Raw genomic sequence first — 17,505 nt, forward strand, 5'->3', positions numbered from 1 at the left:
CAATTTCAGGCACAGAAATGACTTTAAACACATTTATTTTAGTTGAAAAAGTAATAATTCACATCCAACAGTAATTTGCAGTCAAAAGATTAAATGTTAAAATTTCATCAGAATTGACCATTTTGGGAACGTTCGACAGCTCCGCGGTCATCGTTTTTCGTCCGAAAATTGATTTTTTGGACTTTACCAAAAATGATTCAAAATGTCAATTGGATCGTGCCTCATGTTGAATAACCACTTTTTAAACCCTCACAGTGAACAAAATTGCCATTTTTACAGAGTTTTGCTTACTCAGAAGCTTCAATTTTGACCAATTTCAGGCACAGAAATGACTTTGAACACAATTATTTTAGTTGAAAAAGTAATAATTCACATCCAACAGTAATTTACAGCCAAAAGATTAAATGTTAAAATTTCATCAAAATTGACCATTTTGGGAACGTTCGACAGCTCCGCGGTCATCGTTTTTCGTCCGAAAATTGATTTTTTGGACTTTACCAAAAATGATTCAAAATGTCAATTGGATCGTGCCTCATGTTGAATAACCACTTTTTAAACCCTCACAGTGACCAAAATTGCAATTTTTACAGAGTGGCTTACTCAGAAGCTTCAATTTTGATCAATTTCAGGCACAGAAATGACTTTGAACACAATTATTTTAGTTGAAAAAGTAATAATTCACATCCAACAGTAATTTACAGCCAAAAGATTAAATGTTAAAATTTCATCAAAATTGACCATTTTGGGAACTTTCGACAGCTCCGCGGTCATCGTTTTACATCCGAAAATTGATTTTTTGGACTTTACCAAAAATGATTCAAAATGTCAATTGGATCGTGCCTCATGTTGAATAACCACTTTTTAAACTCTCACAGTGACCACAATTGCCATTTTTACAGAGTTTTGCTTACTCAGAAGCTTCAATTTTGACCAATTTCAGGCACAGAAATGACTTTAAACACACTTATTTTAGTTGAAAAAGTAATAATTCACATCCAACAGTAATTTGCAGTCAAAAGATTAAATGTTAAAATTTCATCAGAATTGACCATTTTGGGAACGTTCGACAGCTCCGCGGTCATCGTTTTTCGTCCGAAAATTGATTTTTTGGACTTTACCAAAAATGATTCAAAATGTCAATTGGATCGTGCCTCATGTTGAATAACCACTTTTTAAACCCTCACAGTGAACAAAATTGCCATTTTTACAGAGTTTTGCTTACTCAGAAGCTTCAATTTTGACCAATTTCAGGCACAGAAATGACTTTGAACACAATTATTTTAGTTGAAAGGGTAATAATTCACATCCAACAGTAATTTACAGCCAAAAGATTAAATGTTAAAATTTCATCACAATTGACCATTTTGGGAACGTTCAACAGCTCCGCGGTCATCGTTTTACATCCGAAAATTGATTTTTTGGACTTTACCAAAAAAGATTCAAAATGTCAATTGGATCGTGTCTCATGTTGAATAACCACTTTTTAAACTCTCACAGTGACCAAAATTGCCATTTTTACAGAGTTGTGCTCACTCAGAAGCTTCAATTTTGACCAATTTCAGGCACAGAAATGACTTTAAACACACTTATTTTAGTTGAAAAAGTAATAATTCACATCCAACAGTAATTTGCAGTCAAAAGATTAAATGTTAAAATTTCATCAGAATTGACCATTTTGGGAACGTTCGACAGCTCCGCGGTCATCGTTTTTCGTCCGAAAATTGATTTTTTGGACTTTACCAAAAATGATTCAAAATGTCAATTGGATCGTGCCTCATGTTGAATAACCACTTTTTAAACCCTCACAGTGAACAAAATTGCCATTTTTACAGAGTTTTGCTTACTCAGAAGCTTCAATTTTGACCAATTTCAGGCACAGAAATGACTTTGAACACAATTATTTTAGTTGAAAAAGTAATAATTCACATCCAACAGTAATTTACAGCCAAAAGATTAAATGTTAAAATTTCCTCAAAATTGACCATTTTGGGAACGTTCGACAGCTCCGCGGTCATCGTTTTTCGTCCGAAAATAGATTTTTTGGACTTTACCAAAAATGATTCAAAATGTCAATTGGATCGTGCCTCATGTTGAATAACCACTTTTTAAACCCTCACAGTGACCAAAATTGCAATTTTTACAGAGTGGCTTACTCAGAAGCTTCAATTTTGATCAATTTCAGGCAGAGAAATGACTTTAAACACTCTTATTTTAGTTGAAAAAAGTAATAATTCACATCCAACAGTAATTTGCATTCAAAAGATTAAATGTTAAAATTTCATCAGAATTGACCATTTTGGGAACGTTAGACAGCTCCGCTGTCATCGTTTTTCGTCCGAAAATAGACTTTTTGACTTTACCAAAAATGATTCAAAATGTCAATTGGATCGTGCCTCATGTTGAATAACCACTTTTTAAACTCTCACAGTGAACAAAATTGCCATTTTTACAGAGTTTTGCTTACTCAGAAGCTTCAATTTTGACCAATTTCAGGCACAGAAATGACTTTGAACACAATTATTTTAGTTGAAAAAGTAATAATTCACATCCAACAGTAATTTACAGCCAAAAGATTAAATGTTAAAATTTCATCAAAATTGACCATTTTGGGAACTTTCGACAGCTCCGCGGTCATCGTTTTACATCCGAAAATTGATTTTTTGGACTTTACCAAAAATGATTCAAAATGTCAATTGGATCGTGCCTCATGTTGAATAACCACTTTTTAAACTCTCACAGTGACCAAAATTGCCATTTTTACAGAGTTTTGCTTACTCAGAAGCTTCAATTTTGACCAATTTCAGGCACAGAAATGACTTTAAACACACTTATTTTAGTTGAAAAAGTAATAATTCACATCCAACAGTAATTTGCAGTCAAAAGATTAAATGTTAAAATTTCATCAGAATTGACCATTTTGGGAACGTTCGACAGCTCCGCGGTCATCGTTTTTCGTCCGAAAATTGATTTTTTGGACTTTACCAAAAATGATTCAAAATGTCAATTGGATCGTGCCTCATGTTGAATAACCACTTTTTAAACCCTCACAGTGAAAAAAATTGCCATTTTTACAGAGTTTTGCTTACTCAGAAGCTTCAATTTTGACCAATTTCAGGCACAGAAATGACTTTGAACACAATTATTTTAGTTGAAAAGGTAATAATTCACATCCAACAGTAATTTACAGCCAAAAGATTAAATGTTAAAATTTCATCAAAATTGACAATTTTAGGAACTTTCGACAGCTCCGCGGTCATCGTTTTACATCCGAAAATTGATTTTTTGGACTTTACCAAAAATGATTCAAAATGTCAATTGGATCGTGCCTCATGTTGAATAACCACTTTTTAAACTCTCACAGTGACCAAAATTGCCATTTTTACAGAGTTGTGCTTACTCAGAAGCTTCAATTTTGACCAATTTCAGGCACAGAAATGACTTTAAACACACTTATTTTAGTTGAAAAAGTAATAATTCACATCCAACAGTAATTTGCAGTCAAAAGATTAAATGTTAAAATTTCATCAGAATTGACCATTTTGGGAACGTTCGACAGCTCCGCGGTCATCGTTTTTCGTCCGAAAATTGATTTTTTGGACTTTACCAAAAATGATTCAAAATGTCAATTGGATCGTGCCTCATGTTGAATAACCACTTTTTAAACCCTCACAGTGAACAAAATTGCCATTTTTACAGAGTTTTGCTTACTCAGAAGCTTCAATTTTGACCAATTTCAGGCACAGAAATGACTTTGAACACAATTATTTTAGTTGAAAAAGTAATAATTCACATCCAACAGTAATTTACAGCCAAAAGATTAAATGTTAAAATTTCATCAAAATGGACCATTTTGGGAACGTTCGACAGCTCCGCGGTCATCGTTTTTCGTCCGAAAATTGATTTTTTGGACTTTACCAAAAATGATTCAAAATGTCAATTGGATCGTGCCTCATGTTGAATAACCACTTTTTAAACCCTCACAGTGACCAAAATTGCAATTTTTACAGAGTGGCTTACTCAGAAGCTTCAATTTTGATAAATTTCAGGCGGAGAAATGACTTTAAACACTCTTATTTTAGTTGAAAAAAGTAATAATTCACATCCAACAGTAATTTGCATTCAAAAGATTAAATGTTAAAATTTCATCAGAATTGACCATTTTGGGAACGTTAGACAGCTCCGCTGTCATCGTTTTTCGTCCGAAAATAGACTTTTTGACTTTACCAAAAATGATTCAAAATGTCAATTGGATCGTGCCTCATGTTGAATAACCACTTTTTAAACTCTCACAGTGAACAAAATTGCCATTTTTACAGAGTTTTGCTTACTCAGAAGCTTCAATTTTGACCAATTTCAGGCACAGAAATGACTTTGAACACAATTATTTTAGTTGAAAAAGTAATAATTCACATCCAACAGTAATTTACAGCCAAAAGATTAAATGTTAAAATTTCATCAAAATTGACCATTTTGGGAACTTTCGACAGCTTCGCGGTCATCGTTTTACATCCGAAAATTGATTTTTTGGACTTTACCAAAAATGATTCAAAATGTCAATTGGATCGTGCCTCATGTTGAATAACCACTTTTTAAACTCTCACAGTGACCAAAATTGCCATTTTTACAGAGTTTTGCTTACTCAGAAGCTTCAATTTTGACCAATTTCAGGCACATAAATGACTTTAAACACACTTATTTTAGTTGAAAAAGTAATAATTCACATCCAACAGTAATTTGCAGTCAAAAGATTAAATGTTAAAATTTCATCAGAATTGACCATTTTGGGAACGTTCGACAGCTCCGCGGTCATCGTTTTTCGTCCGAAAATTGATTTTTTGGACTTTACCAAAAATGATTCAAAATGTCAATTGGATCGTGCCTCATGTTGAATAACCACTTTTTAAACCCTCACAGTGACCAAAATTGCCATTTTTACAGAGTTTTGCTTACTCAGAAGCTTCAATTTTGACCAATTTCAGGCACAGAAATGACTTTGAACACAATTATTTTAGTTGAAAAGGTAATAATTCACATCCAACAGTAATTTACAGCCAAAAGATTAAATGTTAAAATTTCATCAAAATTGACAATTTTGGGAACTTTCGACAGCTCCGCGGTCATCGTTTTACATCCGAAAATTGATTTTTTGGGCTTTACCAAAAATGATTCAAAATGTCAATTGGATCGTGCCTCATGTTGAATAACCACTTTTTAAACTCTCACAGTGACCAAAATTGCCATTTTTACAGAGTTGTTCTTACTCAGAAGCTTCAATTTTGACCAATTTCAGGCACAGAAATGACTTTAAACACACTTATTTTAGTTGAAAAAGTAATAATTCACATCCAACAGTAATTTGCAGTCAAAAGATTAAATGTTAAAATTTCATCAGAATTGACCATTTTGGGAACGTTCGACAGCTCCGCGGTCATCGTTTTTCGTCCGAAAATTGATTTTTTGGACTTTACCAAAAATGATTCAAAATGTCAATTGGATCGTGCCTCATGTTGAATAACCACTTTTTAAACCCTCACAGTGAACAAAATTGCCATTTTTACAGAGTTTTGCTTACTCAGAAGCTTCAATTTTGACCAATTTCAGGCACAGAAATGACTTTGAACACAATTATTTTAGTTGAAAAAGTAATAATTCACATCCAACAGTAATTTACAGCCAAAAGATTAAATGTTAAAATTTCATCAAAATTGACCATTTTGGGAACTTTCGACAGCTCCGCGGTCATCGTTTTACATCCGAAAATTGATTTTTTGGACTTTACCAAAAATGATTCAAAATGTCAATTGGATCGTGCCTCATGTTGAAGAACCACTTTTTAAACTCTCACAGTGACCAAAATTGCCATTTTTACAGAGTTGTGCTTACTCAGAAGCTTCAATTTTGACCAATTTCAGGCACAGAAATGACTTTAAACACACTTATTTTAGTTGAAAAAGTAATAATTCACATCCAACAGTAATTTGCAGTCAAAAGATTAAATGTTAAAATTTCATCAGAATTGACCATTTTGGGAACGTTCGACAGCTCCGCGGTCATCGTTTTTCGTCCGAAAATTGATTTTTTGGACTTTACCAAAAATGATTCAAAATGTCAATTGGATCGTGCCTCATGTTGAATAACCACTTTTTAAACTCTCACAGTGACCAAAATTGCCATTTTTACAGAGTTTTGCTTACTCAGAAGCTTCAATTTTGACCAATTTCAGGCACAGAAATGACTTTAAACACACTTATTTTAGTTGAAAAAGTAATAATTCACATCCAACAGTAATTTGCAGTCAAAAGATTAAATGTTAAAATTTCATCAGAATTGACCATTTTGGGAACGTTCGACAGCTCCGCGGTCATCGTTTTTCGTCCGAAAATTGATTTTTGGGACTTTACCAAAAATGATTCAAAATGTCAATTGGATCGTGCCTCATGTTGAATAACCACTTTTTAAACCCTCACAGTGAAAAAAATTGCCATTTTTACAGAGTTTTGCTTACTCAGAAGCTTCAATTTTGACCAATTTCAGGCACAGAAATGACTTTGAACACAATTATTTTAGTTGAAAAGGTAATAATTCACATCCAACAGTAATTTACAGCCAAAAGATTAAATGTTAAAATTTCATCAAAATTGACAATTTTGGGAACTTTCGACAGCTCCGCGGTCATCGTTTTACATCCGAAAATTGATTTTTTGGACTTTACCAAAAATGATTCAAAATGTCAATTGGATCGTGCCTCATGTTGAATAACCACTTTTTAAACTCTCACAGTGACCAAAATTGCCATTTTTACAGAGTTGTGCTTACTCAGAAGCTTCAATTTTGACCAATTTCAGGCACAGAAATGACTTTAAACACACTTATTTTAGTTGAAAAAGTAATAATTCACATCCAACAGTAATTTGCAGTCAAAAGATTAAATGTTAAAATTTCATCAGAATTGACCATTTTGGGAACGTTCGACAGCTCCGCGGTCATCGTTTTTCGTCCGAAAATTGATTTTTTGGACTTTACCAAAAATGATTCAAAATGTCAATTGGATCGTGCCTCATGTTGAATAACCACTTTTTAAACCCTCACAGTGAACAAAATTGCCATTTTTACAGAGTTTTGCTTACTCAGAAGCTTCAATTTTGACCAATTTCAGGCACAGAAATGACTTTGAACACAATTATTTTAGTTGAAAAAGTAATAATTCACATCCAACAGTAATTTACAGCCAAAAGATTAAATGTTAAAATTTCATCAAAATTGACCATTTTGGGAACTTTCGACAGCTCCGCGGTCATCGTTTTACATCCGAAAATTGATTTTTTGGACTTTACCAAAAATGATTCAAAATGTCCATTGGATCGTGCCTCATGTTGAATAACCACTTTTTAAACTCTCACAGTGACCAAAATTGCCATTTTTACAGAGTTGTGCTTACTCAGAAGCTTCAATTTTGACCAATTTCAGGCACAGAAATGACTTTAAACACACTTATTTTAGTTGAAAAAGTAATAATTCACATCCAACAGTAATTTGCAGTCAAAAGATTAAATGTTAAAATTTCATCAGAATTGACCATTTTGGGAACGTTCGACAGCTCCGCGGTCATCGTTTTTCGTCCGAAAATTGATTTTTTGGACTTTACCAAAAATGATTCAAAATGTCAATTGGATCGTGCCTCATGTTGAATAACCACTTTTTAAACCCTCACAGTGAACAAAATTGCCATTTTTACAGAGTTTTGCTTACTCAGAAGCTTCAATTTTGACCAATTTCAGGCACAGAAATGACTTTGAACACAATTATTTTAGTTGAAAAAGTAATAATTCACATCCAACAGTAATTTACAGCCAAAAGATTAAATGTTAAAATTTCATCAAAATTGACCATTTTGGGAACGTTCGACAGCTCCGCGGTCATCGTTTTTCGTCCGAAAATTGATTTTTTGGACTTTACCAAAAATGATTCAAAATGTCAATTGGATCGTGCCTCATGTTGAATAACCACTTTTTAAACCCTCACAGTGACCAAAATTGCAATTTTTACAGAGTGGCTTACTCAGAAGCTTCAATTTTGATCAATTTCAGGCGGAGAAATGACTTTAAACACTCTTATTTTAGTTGAAAAAAGTAATAATTCACATCCAACAGTAATTTGCATTCAAAAGATTAAATGTTAAAATTTCATCAGAATTGACCATTTTGGGAACGTTAGACAGCTCCGCTGTCATCGTTTTTCGTCCGAAAATAGACTTTTTGACTTTACCAAAAATGATTCAAAATGTCAATTGGATCGTGCCTCATGTTGAATAACCACTTTTTAAACTCTCACAGTGAACAAAATTGCCATTTTTACAGAGTTTTGCTTACTCAGAAGCTTCAATTTTGACCAATTTCAGGCACAGAAATGACTTTGAACACAATTATTTTAGTTGAAAAAGTAATAATTCACATCCAACAGTAATTTACAGCCAAAAGATTAAATGTTAAAATTTCATCAAAATTGACCATTTTGGGAACTTTCGACAGCTTTGCGGTCATCGTTTTACATCCGAAAATTGATTTTTTGGACTTTACCAAAAATGATTCAAAATGTCAATTGGATCGTGCCTCATGTTGAATAACCACTTTTTAAACTCTCACAGTGACCAAAATTGCCATTTTTACAGAGTTTTGCTTACTCAGAAGCTTCAATTTTGACCAATTTCAGGCACATAAATGACTTTAAACACACTTATTTTAGTTGAAAAAGTAATAATTCACATCCAACAGTAATTTGCAGTCAAAAGATTAAATGTTAAAATTTCATCAGAATTGACCATTTTGGGAACGTTCGACAGCTCCGCGGTCATCGTTTTTCGTCCGAAAATTGATTTTTTGGACTTTACCAAAAATGATTCAAAATGTCAATTGGATCGTGCCTCATGTTGAATAACCACTTTTTAAACCCTCACAGTGAAAAAAATTGCCATTTTTACAGAGTTTTGCTTACTCAGAAGCTTCAATTTTGACCAATTTCAGGCACAGAAATGACTTTGAACACAATTATTTTAGTTGAAAAGGTAATAATTCACATCCAACAGTAATTTACAGCCAAAAGATTAAATGTTAAAATTTCATCAAAATTGACAATTTTAGGAACTTTCGACAGCTCCGCGGTCATCGTTTTACATCCGAAAATTGATTTTTTGGACTTTACCAAAAATGATTCAAAATGTCAATTGGATCGTGCCTCATGTTGAATAACCACTTTTTAAACTCTCACAGTGACCAAAATTGCCATTTTTACAGAGTTGTGCTTACTCAGAAGCTTCAATTTTGACCAATTTCAGGCACAGAAATGACTTTAAACACACTTATTTTAGTTGAAAAAGTAATAATTCACATCCAACAGTAATTTGCAGTCAAAAGATTAAATGTTAAAATTTCATCAGAATTGACCATTTTGGGAACGTTCGACAGCTCCGCGGTCATCGTTTTTCGTCCGAAAATTGATTTTTTGGACTTTACCAAAAATGATTCAAAATGTCAATTGGATCGTGCCTCATGTTGAATAACCACTTTTTAAACCCTCACAGTGAACAAAATTGCCATTTTTACAGAGTTTTGCTTACTCAGAAGCTTCAATTTTGACCAATTTCAGGCACAGAAATGACTTTGAACACAATTATTTTAGTTGAAAAAGTAATAATTCACATCCAACAGTAATTTACAGCCAAAAGATTAAATGTTAAAATTTCATCAAAATTGACCATTTTGGGAACTTTCGACAGCTCCGCGGTCATCGTTTTACATCCGAAAATTGATTTTTTGGACTTTACCAAAAATGATTCAAAATGTCCATTGGATCGTGCCTCATGTTGAATAACCACTTTTTAAACTCTCACAGTGACCAAAATTGCCATTTTTACAGAGTTGTGCTTACTCAGAAGCTTCAATTTTGACCAATTTCAGGCACAGAAATGACTTTAAACACACTTATTTTAGTTGAAAAAGTAATAATTCACATCCAACAGTAATTTGCAGTCAAAAGATTAAATGTTAAAATTTCATCAGAATTGACCATTTTGGGAACGTTCGACAGCTCCGCGGTCATCGTTTTTCGTCCGAAAATTGATTTTTGGGACTTTACCAAAAATGATTCAAAATGTCAATTGGATCGTGCCTCATGTTGAATAACCACTTTTTAAACCCTCACAGTGAAAAAAATTGCCATTTTTACAGAGTTTTGCTTACTCAGAAGCTTCAATTTTGACCAATTTCAGGCACAGAAATGACTTTGAACACAATTATTTTAGTTGAAAAGGTAATAATTCACATCCAACAGTAATTTACAGCCAAAAGATTAAATGTTAAAATTTCATCAAAATTGACAATTTTGGGAACTTTCGACAGCTCCGCGGTCATCGTTTTACATCCGAAAATTGATTTTTTGGACTTTACCAAAAATGATTCAAAATGTCAATTGGATCGTGCCTCATGTTGAATAACCACTTTTTAAACTCTCACAGTGACCAAAATTGCCATTTTTACAGAGTTGTGCTTACTCAGAAGCTTCAATTTTGACCAATTTCAGGCACAGAAATGACTTTAAACACACTTATTTTAGTTGAAAAAGTAATAATTCACATCCAACAGTAATTTGCAGTCAAAAGATTAAATGTTAAAATTTCATCAGAATTGACCATTTTGGGAACGTTCGACAGCTCCGCGGTCATCGTTTTTCGTCCGAAAATTGATTTTTTGGACTTTACCAAAAATGATTCAAAATGTCAATTGGATCGTGCCTCATGTTGAATAACCACTTTTTAAACCCTCACAGTGAACAAAATTGCCATTTTTACAGAGTTTTGCTTACTCAGAAGCTTCAATTTTGACCAATTTCAGGCACAGAAATGACTTTGAACACAATTATTTTAGTTGAAAAAGTAATAATTCACATCCAACAGTAATTTACAGCCAAAAGATTAAATGTTAAAATTTCATCAAAATTGACCATTTTGGGAACTTTCGACAGCTCCGCGGTCATCGTTTTACATCCGAAAATTGATTTTTTGGACTTTACCAAAAATGATTCAAAATGTCCATTGGATCGTGCCTCATGTTGAATAACCACTTTTTAAACTCTCACAGTGACCAAAATTGCCATTTTTACAGAGTTGTGCTTACTCAGAAGCTTCAATTTTGACCAATTTCAGGCACAGAAATGACTTTAAACACACTTATTTTAGTTGAAAAAGTAATAATTCACATCCAACAGTAATTTGCAGTCAAAAGATTAAATGTTAAAATTTCATCAGAATTGACCATTTTGGGAACGTTCGACAGCTCCGCGGTCATCGTTTTTCGTCCGAAAATTGATTTTTTGGACTTTACCAAAAATGATTCAAAATGTCAATTGGATCGTGCCTCATGTTGAATAACCACTTTTTAAACCCTCACAGTGAACAAAATTGCCATTTTTACAGAGTTTTGCTTACTCAGAAGCTTCAATTTTGACCAATTTCAGGCACAGAAATGACTTTGAACACAATTATTTTAGTTGAAAAAGTAATAATTCACATCCAACAGTAATTTACAGCCAAAAGATTAAATGTTAAAATTTCATCAAAATTGACCATTTTGGGAACGTTCGACAGCTCCGCGGTCATCGTTTTTCGTCCGAAAATTGATTTTTTGGACTTTACCAAAAATGATTCAAAATGTCAATTGGATCGTGCCTCATGTTGAATAACCACTTTTTAAACCCTCACAGTGACCAAAATTGCAATTTTTACAGAGTGGCTTACTCAGAAGCTTCAATTTTGATCAATTTCAGGCGGAGAAATGACTTTAAACACTCTTATTTTAGTTGAAAAAAGTAATAATTCACATCCAACAGTAATTTGCATTCAAAAGATTAAATGTTAAAATTTCATCAGAATTGACCATTTTGGGAACGTTAGACAGCTCCGCTGTCATCGTTTTTCGTCCGAAAATAGACTTTTTGACTTTACCAAAAATGATTCAAAATGTCAATTGGATCGTGCCTCATGTTGAATAACCACTTTTTAAACTCTCACAGTGAACAAAATTGCCATTTTTACAGAGTTTTGCTTACTCAGAAGCTTCAATTTTGACCAATTTCAGGCACAGAAATGACTTTGAACACAATTATTTTAGTTGAAAAAGTAATAATTCACATCCAACAGTAATTTACAGCCAAAAGATTAAATGTTAAAATTTCATCAAAATTGACCATTTTGGGAACTTTCGACAGCTTTGCGGTCATCGTTTTACATCCGAAAATTGATTTTTTGGACTTTACCAAAAATGATTCAAAATGTCAATTGGATCGTGCCTCATGTTGAATAACCACTTTTTAAACTCTCACAGTGACCAAAATTGCCATTTTTACAGAGTTTTGCTTACTCAGAAGCTTCAATTTTGACCAATTTCAGGCACATAAATGACTTTAAACACACTTATTTTAGTTGAAAAAGTAATAATTCACATCCAACAGTAATTTGCAGTCAAAAGATTAAATGTTAAAATTTCATCAGAATTGACCATTTTGGGAACGTTCGACAGCTCCGCGGTCATCGTTTTTCGTCCGAAAATTGATTTTTTGGACTTTACCAAAAATGATTCAAAATGTCAATTGGATCGTGCCTCATGTTGAATAACCACTTTTTAAACCCTCACAGTGACCAAAATTGCAATTTTTACAGAGTGGCTTACTCAGAAGCTTCAATTTTGATCAATTTCAGGCGGAGAAATGACTTTAAACACTCTTATTTTAGTTGAAAAAAGTAATAATTCACATCCAACAGTAATTTGCATTCAAAAGATTAAATGTTAAAATTTCATCAGAATTGACCATTTTGGGAACGTTAGACAGCTCCGCTGTCATCGTTTTTCGTCCGAAAATAGACTTTTTGACTTTACCAAAAATGATTCAAAATGTCAATTGGATCGTGCCTCATGTTGAATAACCACTTTTTAAACTCTCACAGTGAACAAAATTGCCATTTTTACAGAGTTTTGCTTACTCAGAAGCTTCAATTTTGACCAATTTCAGGCACAGAAATGACTTTGAACACAATTATTTTAGTTGAAAAAGTAATAATTCACATCCAACAGTAATTTACAGCCAAAAGATTAAATGTTAAAATTTCATCAAAATTGACCATTTTGGGAACTTTCGACAGCTTCGCGGTCATCGTTTTACATCCGAAAATTGATTTTTTGGACTTTACCAAAAATGATTCAAAATGTCAATTGGATCGTGCCTCATGTTGAATAACCACTTTTTAAACTCTCACAGTGACCAAAATTGCCATTTTTACAGAGTTTTGCTTACTCAGAAGCTTCAATTTTGACCAATTTCAGGCACATAAATGACTTTAAACACACTTATTTTAGTTGAAAAAGTAATAATTCACATCCAACAGTAATTTGCAGTCAAAAGATTAAATGTTAAAATTTCATCAGAATTGACCATTTTGGGAACGTTCGACAGCTCCGCGGTCATCGTTTTTCGTCCGAAAATTGATTTTTTGGACTTTACCAAAAATGATTCAAAATGTCAATTGGATCGTGTCTCATGTTGAATAACCACTTTTTAAACCCTCACAGTGAAAAAAATTGCCATTTTTACAGAGTTTTGCTTACTCAGAAGCTTCAATTTTGACCAATTTCAGGCACAGAAATGACTTTGAACACAATTATTTTAGTTGAAAAGGTAATAATTCACATCCAACAGTAATTTACAGCCAAAAGATTAAATGTTAAAATTTCATCAAAATTGACAATTTTGGGAACTTTCGACAGCTCCGCGGTCATCGTTTTACATCCGAAAATTGATTTTTTGGGCTTTACCAAAAATGATTCAAAATGTCAATTGGATCGTGCCTCATGTTGAATAACCACTTTTTAAACTCTCACAGTGACCAAAATTGCCATTTTAAGAGTTGTTCTTACTCAGAAGCTTCAATTTTGACCAATTTCAGGCACAGAAATGACTTTAAACACACTTATTTTAGTTGAAAAAGTAATAATTCACATCCAACAGTAATTTGCAGTCAAAAGATTAAATGTTAAAATTTCATCAGAATTGACCATTTTGGGAACGTTCGACAGCTCCGCGGTCATCGTTTTTCGTCCGAAAATTGATTTTTTGGACTTTACCAAAAATGATTCAAAATGTCAATTGGATCGTGCCTCATGTTGAATAACCACTTTTTAAACCCTCACAGTGAACAAAATTGCCATTTTTACAGAGTTTTGCTTACTCAGAAGCTTCAATTTTGACCAATTTCAGGCACAGAAATGACTTTGAACACAATTATTTTAGTTGAAAAAGTAATAATTCACATCCAACAGTAATTTACAGCCAAAAGATTAAATGTTAAAATTTCATCAAAATTGACCATTTTGGGAACTTTCGACAGCTCCGCGGTCATCGTTTTACATCCGAAAATTGATTTTTTGGACTTTACCAAAAATGATTCAAAATGTCAATTGGATCGTGCCTCATGTTGAATAACCACTTTTTAAACTCTCACAGTGACCAAAATTGCCATTTTTACAGAGTTGTGCTTACTCAGAAGCTTCAATTTTGACCAATTTCAGGCACAGAAATGACTTTAAACACACTTATTTTAGTTGAAAAAGTAATAATTCACATCCAACAGTAATTTGCAGTCAAAAGATTAAATGTTAAAATTTCATCAGAATTGACCATTTTGGGAACGTTCGACAGCTCCGCGGTCATCGTTTTTCGTCCGAAAATTGATTTTTTGGACTTTACCAAAAATGATTCAAAATGTCAATTGGATCGTGCCTCATGTTGAATAACCACTTTTTAAACCCTCACAGTGACCAAAATTGCAATTTTTACAGAGTGGCTTACTCAGAAGCTTCAATTTTGATCAATTTCAGGCGGAGAAATGACTTTAAACACTCTTATTTTAGTTGAAAAAAGTAATAATTCACATCCAACAGTAATTTGCATTCAAAAGATTAAATGTTAAAATTTCATCAGAATTGACCATTTTGGGAACGTTAGACAGCTCCGCTGTCATCGTTTTTCGTCCGAAAATAGACTTTTTGACTTTACCAAAAATGATTCAAAATGTCAATTGGATCGTGCCTCATGTTGAATAACCACTTTTTAAACTCTCACAGTGAACAAAATTGCCATTTTTACAGAGTTTTGCTTACTCAGAAGCTTCAATTTTGACCAATTTCAGGCACAGAAATGACTTTGAACACAATTATTTTAGTTGAAAAAGTAATAATTCACATCCAACAGTAATTTACAGCCAAAAGATTAAATGTTAAAATTTCATCAAAATTGACCATTTTGGGAACTTTCGACAGCTTCGCGGTCATCGTTTTACATCCGAAAATTGATTTTTTGGACTTTACCAAAAATGATTCAAAATGTCAATTGGATCGTGCCTCATGTTGAATAACCACTTTTTAAACTCTCACAGTGACCAAAATTGCCATTTTTACAGAGTTTTGCTTACTCAGAAGCTTCAATTTTGACCAATTTCAGGCACATAAATGACTTTAAACACACTTATTTTAGTTGAAAAAGTAATAATTCACATCCAACAGTAATTTGCAGTCAAAAGATTAAATGTTAAAATTTCATCAGAATTGACCATTTTGGGAACGTTCGACAGCTCCGCGGTCATCGTTTTTCGTCCGAAAATTGATTTTTTGGACTTTACCAAAAATGATTCAAAATGTCAATTGGATCGTGTCTCATGTTGAATAACCACTTTTTAAACCCTCACAGTGAAAAAAATTGCCATTTTTACAGAGTTTTGCTTACTCAGAAGCTTCAATTTTGACCAATTTCAGGCACAGAAATGACTTTGAACACAATTATTTTAGTTGAAAAGGTAATAATTCACATCCAACAGTAATTTACAGCCAAAAGATTAAATGTTAAAATTTCATCAAAATTGACAATTTTGGGAACTTTCGACAGCTCCGCGGTCATCGTTTTACATCCGAAAATTGATTTTTTGGGCTTTACCAAAAATGATTCAAAATGTCAATTGGATCGTGCCTCATGTTGAATAACCACTTTTTAAACTCTCACAGTGACCAAAATTGCCATTTTAAGAGTTGTTCTTACTCAGAAGCTTCAATTTTGACCAATTTCAGGCACAGAAATGACTTTAAACACACTTATTTTAGTTGAAAAAGTAATAATTCACATCCAACAGTAATTTGCAGTCAAAAGATTAAATGTTAAAATTTCATCAGAATTGACCATTTTGGGAACGTTCGACAGCTCCGCGGTCATCGTTTTTCGTCCGAAAATTGATTTTTTGGACTTTACCAAAAATGATTCAAAATGTCAATTGGATCGTGCCTCATGTTGAATAACCACTTTTTAAACCCTCACAGTGAACAAAATTGCCATTTTTACAGAGTTTTGCTTACTCAGAAGCTTCAATTTTGACCAATTTCAGGCACAGAAATGACTTTGAACACAATTATTTTAGTTGAAAAAGTAATAATTCACATCCAACAGTAATTTACAGCCAAAAGATTAAATGTTAAAATTTCATCAAAATTGACCATTTTGGGAACTTTCGACAGCTCCGCGGTCATCGTTTTACATCCGAAAATTGATTTTTTGGACTTTACCAAAAATGATTCAAAATGTCAATTGGATCGTGCCTCATGTTGAATAACCACTTTTTAAACTCTCACAGTGACCAAAATTGCCATTTTTACAGAGTTGTGCTTACTCAGAAGCTTCAATTTTGACCAATTTCAGGCACAGAAATGACTTTAAACACACTTATTTTAGTTGAAAAAGTAATAATTCACATCCAACAGTAATTTGCAGTCAAAAGATTAAATGTTAAAATTTCATCAGAATTGACCATTTTGGGAACGTTCGACAGCTCCGCGGTCATCGTTTTTCGTCCGAAAATTGATTTTTTGGACTTTACCAAAAATGATTCAAAATGTCAATTGGATCGTGCCTCATGTTGAATAACCACTTTTTAAACTCTCACAGTGACCAAAATTGCCATTTTTACAGAGTTTTGCTTACTCAGAAGCTTCAATTTTGACCAATTTCAGGCACAGAAATGACTTTAAACACACTTATTTTAGTTGAAAAAGTAATAATTCACATCCAACAGTAATTTGCAGTCAAAAGATTAAATGTTAAAATTTCATCAGAATTGACCATTTTGGGAACGTTCGACAGCTCCGCGGTCATCGTTTTTCGTCCGAAAATTGATTTTTTGGACTTTACCAAAAATGATTCAAAATGTCAATTGGATCGTGCCTCATGTTGAATAACCACTTTTTAAACCCTCACAGTGAAAAAAATTGCCATTTTTACAGAGTTTTGCTTACTCAGAAGCTTCAATTTTGACCAATTTCAGGCACAGAAATGACTTTGAACACAATTATTTTAGTTGAAAAGGTAATAATTCACATCCAACAGTAATTTACAGCCAAAAGATTAAATGTTAAAATTTCA

Source organism: Lissotriton helveticus, chromosome 7 (assembly GCF_964261635.1).
Source record: "Lissotriton helveticus chromosome 7, aLisHel1.1, whole genome shotgun sequence".
NCBI classification, from domain to species: Eukaryota; Metazoa; Chordata; class Amphibia; order Caudata; family Salamandridae; genus Lissotriton; species Lissotriton helveticus.